This window comes from Somniosus microcephalus, chromosome 12, assembly GCF_052327205.1.
Source record: "Somniosus microcephalus isolate GS21.2 chromosome 12, FLI_Smic_1.0, whole genome shotgun sequence".
In the NCBI taxonomy this organism is placed as follows: Eukaryota; Metazoa; Chordata; class Chondrichthyes; order Squaliformes; family Somniosidae; genus Somniosus; species Somniosus microcephalus.
In genome coordinates this window covers 190,879,135-190,891,355 of record NC_140998.1, presented here as the reverse complement: position 1 = coordinate 190,891,355, position 12,221 = coordinate 190,879,135, and the positions used below count along the sequence as shown (strand labels likewise).

The 12,221-nt window shown below is 42.4% G+C and overlaps 1 pseudogene across 1 annotated transcript in view; it reads left to right on the top strand.

Moving 5' to 3' along the window:
- LOC147109798 (rap guanine nucleotide exchange factor 2-like) overlaps positions 1 to 12,221 on the top strand; it is a 97,258-nt pseudogene that overhangs the window by 55,450 nt on the left and 29,587 nt on the right. The window contains exons 9-11 of the transcript XR_015080154.1: positions 3,210 to 3,421; positions 6,116 to 6,239; positions 9,399 to 9,601. The product of XR_015080154.1 is annotated as a rap guanine nucleotide exchange factor 2-like (transcript). The remainder of the gene's footprint in view (positions 1 to 3,209; positions 3,422 to 6,115; positions 6,240 to 9,398; positions 9,602 to 12,221) is intronic.

Sequence of the window (12,221 nt, the reverse complement as noted above, 5' to 3'; positions counted from 1 at the left end):
TGCGGGTGCTGGAAATCTGAAGTAAAAACAGAAAATGTTGGAAATACTCAGCAGGTCAGGCAGCAGCATCAACATCTACCTCTACACATATGTAGGAGAAGCCTGCAGAGAGAGCTGTAAATTTAAAATACCTTCTTTTGTAGTTCACTTTGCCACGCTGGGATCCTTGAACCACAACACAGTGCTGGGAGCACTTGCATAAAAATGAATTTTCATCAAAATTGTATTATGTAGAAGTTGTAACCGAAATCTATCGTTATTCTGTGTGTTGTATTAAAAAAAACGAATCATATGTTAGTGGAAATATCACAGAAGATGGAAAGACGTTGCGGTACTGTAGACTTTAATAGCAGTCCTATATTGGTTTGAAATTACTCTGTTGACAAAAATTTAAATGCATCACTATCCTTTCCAAATGACTCTAATGTGAAGCTTGACCTGATGAGCATCATATTTTCCTTCAAATGATGACTTACTAGAGTAATCTGAAGGAGTTGTAATTCTTCACTTACAAAGCTGTAGTAAACCTTGATTCGGCAAATGTGTTTCTTTCTATTGGAAATGGAACAATGGCAATGATGAGCTTCTAAATGGAGGGACACAAATGTATCCTTTGCTTTTACTATTGTAAGAAAAGGGAATTAGTGTTAAATAGAGCATTTTCAAATGTGAAATGTTACGCCTTTTTATAAGTTTCAAAATTGTATTGAAAAGTAACAAAAGCTGAAAAACATTAAAAAAAACAAGATTTATTGTTAACACTAAAAGTTGTTCAAGTGCATATTGTGCAAAGATTGCAACCCTACTTAAGGATGTTTAGTGTACAAAATTTTAATGAGTTATATAAATAGTAAATCTCTGACATAAGTTAAAATATTTGCTTGGAATATATCTTTTATTATGATTGAAATATTTAGATTATGTAACTAGTTTCAGTTACAAGGAAAAAGTTTGTAAATTGTAGTCCCAGTGCTAGAATATTGTAGGGGCAAAGGATAAGTGGGTTAGACCAGCAAAGGAAGTCTCCTGTGTAGGGTTCTCAAAATTCCCACATTCCCCCAAAATTATGGATCAAGGGACCCTGTTTGGACAAGTTATTAAAAACAGGGTCCCCAAAATGGCTTCTGTAACCTCGTGACCAAAACCGACAGGATTTTTGAAAGCAAGGCCCTGCAGACAGGCAGGCCCCGAAACGAAACTTAAAATGCAGGAATCTGTGAAAAGGACACTCTGGAGCCAGACAGCTAAAGTATACACAGAATATGCATTCATTCGCCTTGAAATAGATCAAGCTAGAATGGGCCTAGAATCGAGGCCATTAGGCTTCTGCATATTTAATCAGTAACAGCTCACAGTAGCCATCAAGTCAGGATGGGGACAATTAAGCTTCATCCATGACAAACAACCAGGACATCGGGGCCATTAGACCTGGAGACAACTGCTCCAGTAGTCGTTAAAATAAATGGCTGTAATCATTTAAACAAGCCCGCCAAAAGTTAGACAAAAGGACTGACCTGATTTGGCGCGCAGATAAGGAGTTGAAGAACGGGTATAATTGTAGGCCCATCAGTGGTGATCGCTCTCTTGCTCTGCCCTCTTATCGTTTGGCTTTTGGCCTGCTGCCGCTCGTTCTCGTACCCTGGCCTCATGGCGGGCTCTCTTCTCGCTCCCCGCGCTGCTCAACAACCAAGGACGCCCATTACACCGGGGCCAAACGTGGGAGAACAAAATCCGATTCGAAATCGCACAGAACACACAGGCCACAAACGGGCAGACGAGACGAGACGAAGAAGAAGGTGAACCGGTAAAGGCAGAGAAGGGCAGCGGAAAGACGCATTGGGGGACAAACGCCCAGTTATAAGCTGGCGTTTGGTGAATAAGTTTGTATTGTGTGTATGGACAGTAAAAACCCCAGTGTAAGAGCCCAGTTTTATGAATAAGCTGGTATTTTAAGCATGGGTAGTGAAATCATCTAGACAGTAAAAACCGCTAACCGACCCCCAACCGCAACGTTACCGCCGACAGCCACCCGGGGAAGAAGAAGAAGAAGACCCATCACGACTCGACGACGATGGTAGCTGAGGAAAAAGGAGGGTGCTACGCATCAACAACTTCAGCGCCGCGCCCTGAGACCACGTGGTGACGGGATACCCCAAAGGACAGCAAGAGCGGACCTCAAAATCAACCCATTTAAAGCAACAGGGTTTGGATTGGTGAGCATGAATTCCTGGCCCCTCATAGCTTAATCTAGTTAGGTATAGGGGGTGGGATAAGGATAAGGGGATTGTTAATGTAGTTGTTTTCCCTCGATGTGCCGTGTGTTCCCCATTCCCATATAAGTGTAATTGTTTATGCCTGTATTTCATACCAGTAATTTTCATAAGATTGTTTTATTCTGCTTTTAATAAAATGTTGGTTTTCTTGCACCAAACCACTTGTCTACTCGATTTTCTGTATCGCCGCCTGTACCTAAGTCCGGTGTCTAGAACCCAGGGGTGTGGGAGCGATTCGAACCGCTCCAAGGCAGTCCGAGGTGAAGCTGACTGGGCGCACGCCACCCCCTACACTGGCAATCCCCAGTGCTTGCTGAAAATGACAGTGAGCCAAGGACTCCTCATTAACCAGCATTACTGACTTTCGCAATGAATTCGAGGTGGAAATGGAAAGTGGGGTGTAGCGATTGTTACATTTTTTCTGTTCATTGTTAGCAATATTAAAGCTAGAGCTGAATAATACAAACAGAGAATATATTTCTGCTTTAAACTCAGAAAAATGTAAAGTTTATTTGAATCGATCGTGGAAAATATGAAATTCTAATGGTCTAAGTTGTGCTGTGGATCTTATTGTCTTATAAAGATGCTGTGTTTACAAATGAGAAATGTTTCTGCAGGACGTGTTCACCGGTTATGTTGCTAAATGTGTGCTGCACCCTTGCTGAATGGTTTTGGCTACTGATATTGTGAATTGAAACCTACCCACAATCTTCATTTCAACCCATAATGGCAAACATTCAATGGTTCATATAAAAAAGGGGATACACATCATTTCTGTCTAGTGTTTTAGAGATTGAAACATTGCGGTTTAAAAAATTTTTTTAAAGGTGGCTAAATTTTAAGTTAAGTTGGCGGTTTACTTCTTAAAAGACCTGTTTAGATTTTGTTGTAAGTAATACATATTGTAATTTTGTTTTGTCTTCTCTCAAAACCTAGTGGTCTACAACTTGCACCGGTGGCACGACTGCGGAATACTTGGGAAAAACTTCCACGCAAATATGAGAAGTTATTTCAGGATCTTCAGGATTTCTTGGACCCTTCCAGAAATATGGCTGAATACTGCAATGTTCTCAATAACCAGAACCTGCAGTCTCCCATTATTCCTCTCTTCCCTATGATCAAGAAATATCTGACATTCCTGCATGAAGGTAGCTCTATTTAAAAAAAAAAATTGTGACTGTGGTTTCATTTTTGCAGTTTTCTCTACTTTAAATATCAGTACTTTTTTCACACCATGCTCATGATTTGTCAATTATCTTGTTACGGTAGCACATCTTGCATTACCATTTAATTACTTTGTGGGGAATTTTAACCTGAAAAAACTTGGGGCGAGGGGGAAGTTAAAGTGTTAAAAGTCTAAATCCTGACCCCAACCCGCCTCCGACCCGCCCACTTCTGAGTTTAACTGAGGGGTCACGGGCAGTCAACCCACTGCCAGGAGGCGGTTTGGCACTTTAACTATGATAATGAGGTCTGGAAGCCTCATGATTTAAGCTGGTGTGTAGGTTTGACTGTGGTTGGCCGGGAATCCCAGGCCTCAGGACTCCCGGTAGCTGCAGTGAGGCGAGGACCGCCATGACTGTTGCACTGACCCCTATTTATGCCACGCTATTGCGTGTTCAGCAGTAATTTCAATTTCATCTCGGGCCTTAGGTGACTAATATAAATAACTCGAGCTTTATGAATTTATCTGAACCACTCAATTAAATTACTGTGTTGTGATCATTTCTAGTTATATCCTATTCTCCACTAGATGAAGCTATGTCACCATAGGTCAATTTATTTGTTTCCCAATAAAGGTACACTTGTGTATATTGTATCTTGTATACATCGGAATGCTAAAGAAGGGAAATATTGAAAACAAAGTTTTACTCTTGTCATTGAGCTTGTGCAAGCCCATCACTCTTCAAGTATGAGGAAATTATGTAGTCACGATATGACTTGGAATTTATCAATAACAGTCTGTGATATGGGGACTGAAAATAAGAAGAATTTGAGGATCTTTCTTCTATTGGGTGAAGGGGTTCCAGGCCACTACCCTGGCCTGAACCCTACTGATGGGGCCCACATCCACCGATGTGGAAGCCAGTACTCCTCACCTCACTGGGCGTACAACTCTCCACAGATGCACCGGATCCCAACTGAGCCAAAGGTGTAGGTACTGCCGGTGTAGGAATCCCTGCCCCTGGCTTTGTCCCATTGCAGTCAATTGCCTGGTAAGTGTGAAGGAAGGTTTTGCCCCTAACAAGGCCTGGACACTCTGCACTCCACAGAAGAAAATGCCACAAATTCTTATTTTTTTAAGTAAGTGATCAGCCTCCTAACACAGCATATGGCTGCAGTCGGGTGCTTGGGTAACCCCTCCCCCCAGGATGGACAGACACTGGTGCTTCCAGCCATCATCGTGGTCTTTGTTTTCTGGTAGATTCTGCTGGTCTCCTAGCAGAGTTGCAGCAGCAGACTCACAAACCCCCCAAAAGATTTCTGTATTGTTCTTTATCCTTTATAACAGTTAACTTTCAAAGAATACCGAAATATAGACTGAAAGATCAATGACTGTTAAGGTGACTTTTATTTGTCAAGCTGAGAAATGCTGATGGTACTGGAAACTGCACGCCATTGGGCCTAGGTTTTTAAAAAACTAGGTCAACATCCCTGGGCCGCCTAGTTGAGAGGTGATGATAGAACTGAGCTCTGGAGGTTACAAACCCATTAGTTTCTTATGTTTATTTATGATGCCCTGCTTTTGAAATGCATGAATAGTAGAAATGGAAGTGAGCCCAACAAAGCTTTCTGTCCTCAGTGACATTCACTTCTACCATTCTGAGCTGGGTGCAAAACACATGAAAATCATGACTTGAAAGTAGAATTGGTTAATCTTTGCATTCAGCAAGGCAAGGGATGTTAGTGTTGGGAAATGGCTTCTTTCCTGCTTTGTGTATCGTCTCAGCATCAATTAATCCCACATTAGATGCACCACATTCAACTGCACAGTAAAGCTTCCTCTATTTTTTGGTTAACTCAAATCTTTGAAGAGAACTTTCGACTGCACTTCATACATTTTTTCCAGCATTCTCACCAAACATCCTTATGTCCCTTCAGACTGAGCTTTGTTGAGTTGAGGTTGCTAAAGCTCATTTTACATAAGAATGTTATAAAGTTGAAGAAAGCTTTCATCCCGTCAGTCTCGGCTGAGCTCAGACCAAGGTTCCTTAGCTGAAATGACTCTATGCTGGTCCATGCTGCTACCAAATCCACTATCAAAACAATTTTTTAACTTTACATTTTTATAGTGTTTGCAGGCATTTGGATGATGTAAAATCCTGGGAAAGAAATTGAGTTTAAGAAAGTAAAACACAGGAGAATCATAGGTCTCACTACACAGTCTAATCTTTCAGAATGCCATGTATTTATAATTACGGTGTTATTTCCCTTTAACCTTCCATTTTCACTAATTAATTTGCAACGTCTACGTTAGCATAGCTGCTAACCATTAATAGCTCTATCCTGATTTACGGTCGGTGCCGTCCTCCTACCAACATCCCTATTATTGAAAGCAATACTCATCATGCAGCCTCATACTCTGACTCATTCCTTCACTGTTATAAAACTTTGGAATTCCTTATTTCACTCAGTCTTTCCTTCCTCCTACAATTTTCAGACATTTAAAACTCAAGCTTGCTGTCATCCATTCCCTACTTCCTGATTTACCTTTTCAACCTTGATGGGGTCTCAGTCCTTCGCATGGGGTTCTCTGGATGTTAAATAGACATTTTAATGTGTAAAATTGAAATCTGTTTAGCTGTCCTCGTCAGGAATCATTTTATTTTTTCTTCCCTTAGGGAATGACTCCAAAGTGGAAGGTTTGGTGAATTTTGAAAAGCTACGGATGATTGCTAAAGAAATCCGTAATGTTGGCTGTATGGCTTCAGTTAATATCAATCCTGCTTTTATGTTCAGAACAAGGTTAGTGCTATCTGTTCACAGAATAATGGAATCCATAGTGATGTAAATTGAGCCAATGAAAATTATTCATTGTACAGAATTAAATACCTCCTCAGAAAGGCTGGATGTGGATAAAATTGCTTTTTGTTCTTAAAAGAATAAGCACAATTCAGATTGTTTCAATCCAGAAAACACAGCAGCATTGGTGCTCTGAGGACACAAACACCTTGCTTTCCATTGAAGTAACCTGCCTGATACCTAAGTGCTAAGAATTGCATAATCAGCAAAAAAAGTGTAATTATGTTACAGTTATTTAATCATAGTTATTTTGGCGCTGTATGTTTTTGGTGTTTCATCCAGGTGGACAGTGTTTCACAAATTTTTTTGAAATGTCTCTTTCTTCTGCAGTGCAATGCAGGCCTTACATTAGCAGTCTGTAGACGACAATTCAGAAGTGTCTTATATTTTATACTATTGAACAGGAGCTAAATGAATGCATCAAATAGCTCCTATTTGTTACTATAACTGACAAAATTGTGTACAGTCCCGTATTTTGCATATGCACTGTTTTGATTTTCCAAAATCAAAAGTATTAAATCAGTTCAAGTTTGTAAACCCATGATGGTGAGAAATTGAAAGTACTGACCAAAGAACAGCTGTAGTAACTTGAATAACAAAAGCCCTCCCATAGCGTCCTTGCACTCATTTTACTAGTTCCTCTTGGAACTCTCTTTAAAAAAAGATCGTGGTAAAGTACATACATGTGTATCAGCAAGGACTTGCATGCAGCAAGCTAGCATGTGCACCGTTTTCAAAAAAATTAGATTCCGATCCTGGGCCTCCTCCAACTGCCGGCGCGCAGTGCTTGCGTAACCCAGGGGTGCAGTTAGTTCGATGCATCCCCTGGGATCACGTGGGCCATGGAGAACCAATGGTAGCAGGGAATGCCCATTCATAAATTTGACAGGAAGAGCTGTCAAAAGTATAAATACTATAAGCCCCCAAAACATAACTAAAACTTCAAATAATTTTTTTTTTAATCACAGTTTAAAAATCACTATAAATTACATAAAATAACTATTTTAAACAATATTTTAAATTTTTGAAAAATTAATTACAGTTTCTAACGGGGCTAAAAATAAACTTACCTTTCTTTAAAGTATTTAAAAATAATAAACCTGTGGAAAAAATGTTTTAATTTTCATTAATTCACCACTTACCTTGTTAAAAGCAGGCCTTGCGCCTGCTTTTTAAAAGTGTAACTGCTGGAGACTTAGGCCTAGAAATTCAGTTGCTTACGCCACCAGTTTGCGCCCAAAGAGGCCACTCAGAGGCTTTAGCGCCACTGGCCACAAACACCGCGATATTTAGCGGGGCACTAATGGCGGTGTTAGCCTGTAGCGCTGCGCCGCCACCGATGACGTCATCGGTGTGCGCAGCGCCCCGCTACAGCCCCGAACGCCATATTAGGTCGCGCCCGCCTCTTCCGCGCCGGCCACAAATAGCGACCGGTACACAGGGGCCAACCTGTGGCGGTAGTGGAGTGAGTTAAGGTGGAGGTGCGGCCGGCCGCTTTTTCGGCGGCCGCCTGCCCGCACCTCCGTCCCCGGCCTCCTACACACCCCCCACCCGCGGCATTGCCGGCTGTTTCCCGAGAGCCCGGCACTTCTCCTTGGTGCCGGGCTCATTTGCCGGCACTCGCGAGCGGGGATCGCGCTGTTGCAGCCACCTCCCCCTTAACAGTAGGAGGAAGGCCTGCAGTACCGCTGCGTGCCGTGCCGCAGCGGGTGGTGCTGCGGCATTTTGCGCGCCGATATTCAGTTTCAGCGCCCCAAGCGGGGCGCGGGAAGCCTCGTTTAGCGGCCGGCTTCCATTTGGGGCGCAGAAACTGAATATCCCGATGGCGCAAGTGGCTCCGCGCGCAGTGGTAATTCCGGTGCCCAGGTGAGCTTGGCGCCCCAAACTGAATTTTTAGCCCTTAGACTCCCGGAAAAACCTGAAAAAAACCCCGAAAGTTCCATGCGCACGCGCTGCCTCTCCGGCGCACGTGTTCGACCTCTGAACCCCTTCAGTTAAGGGAACGGAAGTTCTGGTTTCCCACGCATGCGCTGTGCATGGACGAAACTGGCACTTCCGTTGGGCCTACGCGTGAGTACCCAGCGCGTACTCACCCGTGGGGACCCGAATTTCTGGGCCAATATATATGATAAATTGTCAGATTTTTAGCCCTGAAAAACAGTAACTGTTTAAAAAGTCTTTTTAAAGATAGACATTTAAAAAAATTGACAGTCATAATTATGTGGACAATTAAGTATTATAATTACAATATACTTCCCCTTTCCTGCAGCATTAGGGATTGAGTTTGACTTCTGGTTTCATCAGTGGTTCAGCTTAATGTTGGGTTTGTATCTCCCTTGACAGTAGTTGATAGAGATACATTTTAATAAACTTTAGGTACTTATAAATGGAAAATTGGATTTTATTTTTTTAACTTAATTTACTTTTACAGGGAAAATAACCACATATTTATACATAATTTGTTAAATACTTCCACTGTAGTGGAAAAGTTTAATTCTAAATATTTATCTGTATTTATTGGCATCCTGGTAGCTCAGATGGTGGGAGTGATTTTTGAAGTCTCAGCATTCAGTGATTTTTGGGCTAAGCTGCTGATGGATTGCAGTCCCAGTATCTGTTTATCTATCTTATGTAGAGGGAAAAGTTCCATTCTTTGTGAGTGGAAGAGATTGGCTGCTTAAATTGTACCTTCCTTCTGATCATAAAGTGGTGTAGAGAAATATTGAGTTAATTTTGTTTTTAATATTGTCAGGATTTATTATAACTGCTATTTAACATCAGTCCTGCATAAGCTTCAACTCCTGCTCCAACTGTTCTGCCGGAGTAGTAGCTTCTTTTAAACCAGTGGGCAGAGATGCTTATAGTGCTGTAAAGTTTGATTGCCAAGTTGAAGCAGGATAGGGCTATCTGCAGAGTAGTTGCTGGTTTTTATTTCCCTTTCACTCTTCATTCCGTTTCCTTCATTTTTGTCTGTCTGACTTACTGGAATGAGGCAGTGTTATTTTGAGCTTGAACAAGACTGACCTCAATCTGACTTTTGCATGTCCCAGTCATTGACCTTCCATGCTGAAACCAGCGGCATCTCTCTTTCCCCTGCAGCAGGTTGTTGAGCTACGGCAATACAAATGCTGCAATGCTAGACGAGAAACGGGTACGTCGCAGCTTGTTTCTCAATGCAAAGGAACTCTACGAAGATGCAAAGATGGCTCGGAAAGTAAAACAGTACCTTGCAAACCTTAACCTTGACATGGATGAAGAAAGCCTGCAGGCCTTGTCACTGCAGTGTGAGCCAAGTACTAAAAGATGTAAGTCACGGAACTTTTTTATATTCTTTGAGAAAACATTAATTAATTTGCATTGTATCAACAAATGAAGCAACCAGTAGTTCAGATTTCATTAGGCTGTGGGTTAAAGGAAACATTCAATTTCCTTCCAGCTGTGAAAAACAATAAATAACAATTTTGAAATGGTTTATTAAAATACTAGTAGTCTTGACTTTAAATATGATGTTTTGTTACAAAAGAAATAATTTATAATATGGTTCTTCTGTATAATTAAAATGAGATAATCCATTATGAAGTTAGGATTTTAAATTCTTTTTGTGATAGAACATCTGGAGCAATCTATAACATTCTTTCACATGCAGTGTTTTAACTAAAAATAATGCCTGAATGTTTACTTAAAACTTCAACCTTTAAGTATCAATTGAGTGCTCCCGATTCACGACTAATATGCCAATCCCATTCAGCAGGTTGAAGCTGCTGTCATTGCTGTTCAATTTGCAGGTCCAGTGAAATGACAATCACCTTGGGTGAACTGGTTTAAGTATTTAGCACTGAAATATGCACTAATATTACAGTTTAAACACTAGAAAGACTGCAATAAACCAACACTTAATTAAAAACATACTATGTTAAATATTTAATTCTTATTTATGGTATTAATGAGAAGTATTCCCATGGGGACCAATTTTGAAGTAAAACCAAAAAATGTTTTTTGGACGATTTTAAGAGATATGATAAAGCAGTATCTTCCTATAAAAAGCATGATGAGGACTCGGATTTTGCAGTCAGCGGCGAAGGAACAGCACTTGCCGTTCACCTTGCTGACACCTGCCCACAGAGTTTTGACCAGCTTTAGATTGCAGATTTGCTCTAATGCGACGTTTTTTCCAGAGCACCGCCCACTACAGGGGATCTGTGGCATCTGTGAGCAGGTCAAGTAACAGCAAGGCTATTCAACCAATCAGATTGAAGAATCCTCACTGAGACACGCAGGGCTGGATTTTCAATGGGGCCTGGAGGCGTGATTGGAGGCATTGGGGGGGGTTAAAATCGCGAAAACTGGCGGGTGGGACCCCGCCGCCTGGTTCCCAACTCCGAGCAACTTTAAATCAGTGGAAGCCCTTGCGGTTGACAAAAATATCTGGATTGCGATGGGGTGCCTTAAGGGCCACATGTGTGCAGTCAACGACGCCCTGCACCCTTGGAAAGCCTGCCAGATGAGCTATTCCAACCGCACGTGCCGTGACACTTGCTTGATCATTGGTGAAATGGATGTGATTGTGTGCGATGGCAAAGTGGGCATCGGTTACCTGCGTGATGCAAGTGTGTGCGGCCGCCTGGGAGATGCCGCTGATGTCTGCTGCTGATCCCTGGAATGAGCCTGAGGCAAAAAAGTTGAGTGCGGTGGTGACTTTGACGGCCACTGCTAAGGGTTGTCCACTTGGTCCTCTGGCCTGCAGGTCTTTTTGCAGCATTGCACAGATGTCACCCACTACCTCTCGTGAAAGTCGGAGCCGCCTTTGGCACTGCTGCTCAGACATGTTGAGATAGCTGACCCTGTGTCTGTAGACCCTGTTTGGGTAGTATCTCCTGCGCCGACAGGCTTCCATGCGCTGGCCCCTTCTGGCCTGTGCATCTTCAGGTGGGTGAGCAGAAGCTTGGCGCTCCTGTTGTTGGTGCTGCTGTTGTTCCTGGTTCTGCTGGTGCTGCGGCTGGTCTTCGTCCTCATCTAATGTCCAGAAGGGAAGGAAATAAATGGCTCCCATGCTTCTGGTATATGCCTCAGTTGATGAAGCGCTCAGTGAAGGTGGCGAGAGGGGTTTCCCAGGAGGTCACACTGGAGATGGGTGTCAGGCTCCAAACTTCCACAGCTGTGGTTATGCCTTCTAAAAGCTCCCCCAGACCTGAGACTACAAAGTCCTGCCACCTGCAAATGATGGCTGGTCAAATCTCCACTTAAATGGTTGAGCTGCAGCTGATAGTCAGCAATCCAATTGTACTCCCACCAGGTTTCGCTGTCGTGTTTCAGAACAGGCGTGTTTCACGTGGGAAAAAGGTTAAAATCGCAAAGGCCTTTCAAAATGGCATTATAGAGGCAATTTAGTGCTTGGTAAGGGCCTTAATGGCCTATCCCGCATCTTGGAGGCGGGACGGAGACTTGACCATTAGACACGAATTAATGAAAATTGCTTGGAGGCGGGTTTGGCCCGCATGCCAGTTTTTGCAATTTAACCCCCCCCCATACGCCTCCAATCCCGCCTCCACGGCCCAATGAAAATCCTGCCCATAGTGTATAGCATCGGATGTAAGATTACATCGGTGTTCTGGTGTTTTTCTCTTTACCTTTGGATGAAACTTTGCAGGACATTCCTCTGGGGAGTTGCATGGGTTGGGTTGAGTCCACAGTAGTGCAGATTTGACATGGTTTTAGAAAGGAATGGGCGAAATGGGACGTATTACCTTTCCTTGTTCCATGTTTTATCTTCTTGTGAGCATTGATCATTAATGAGGCTGCGATAATCTCATTTACATGTGCAGGTTCAACAACTCCAAGTCAGATCCCTTGACTATTTCAACAAAATGTCCATAATACCTACAGATAGATTTGAAATATGCAAAAATGTGTTAATGAGAAATCCTT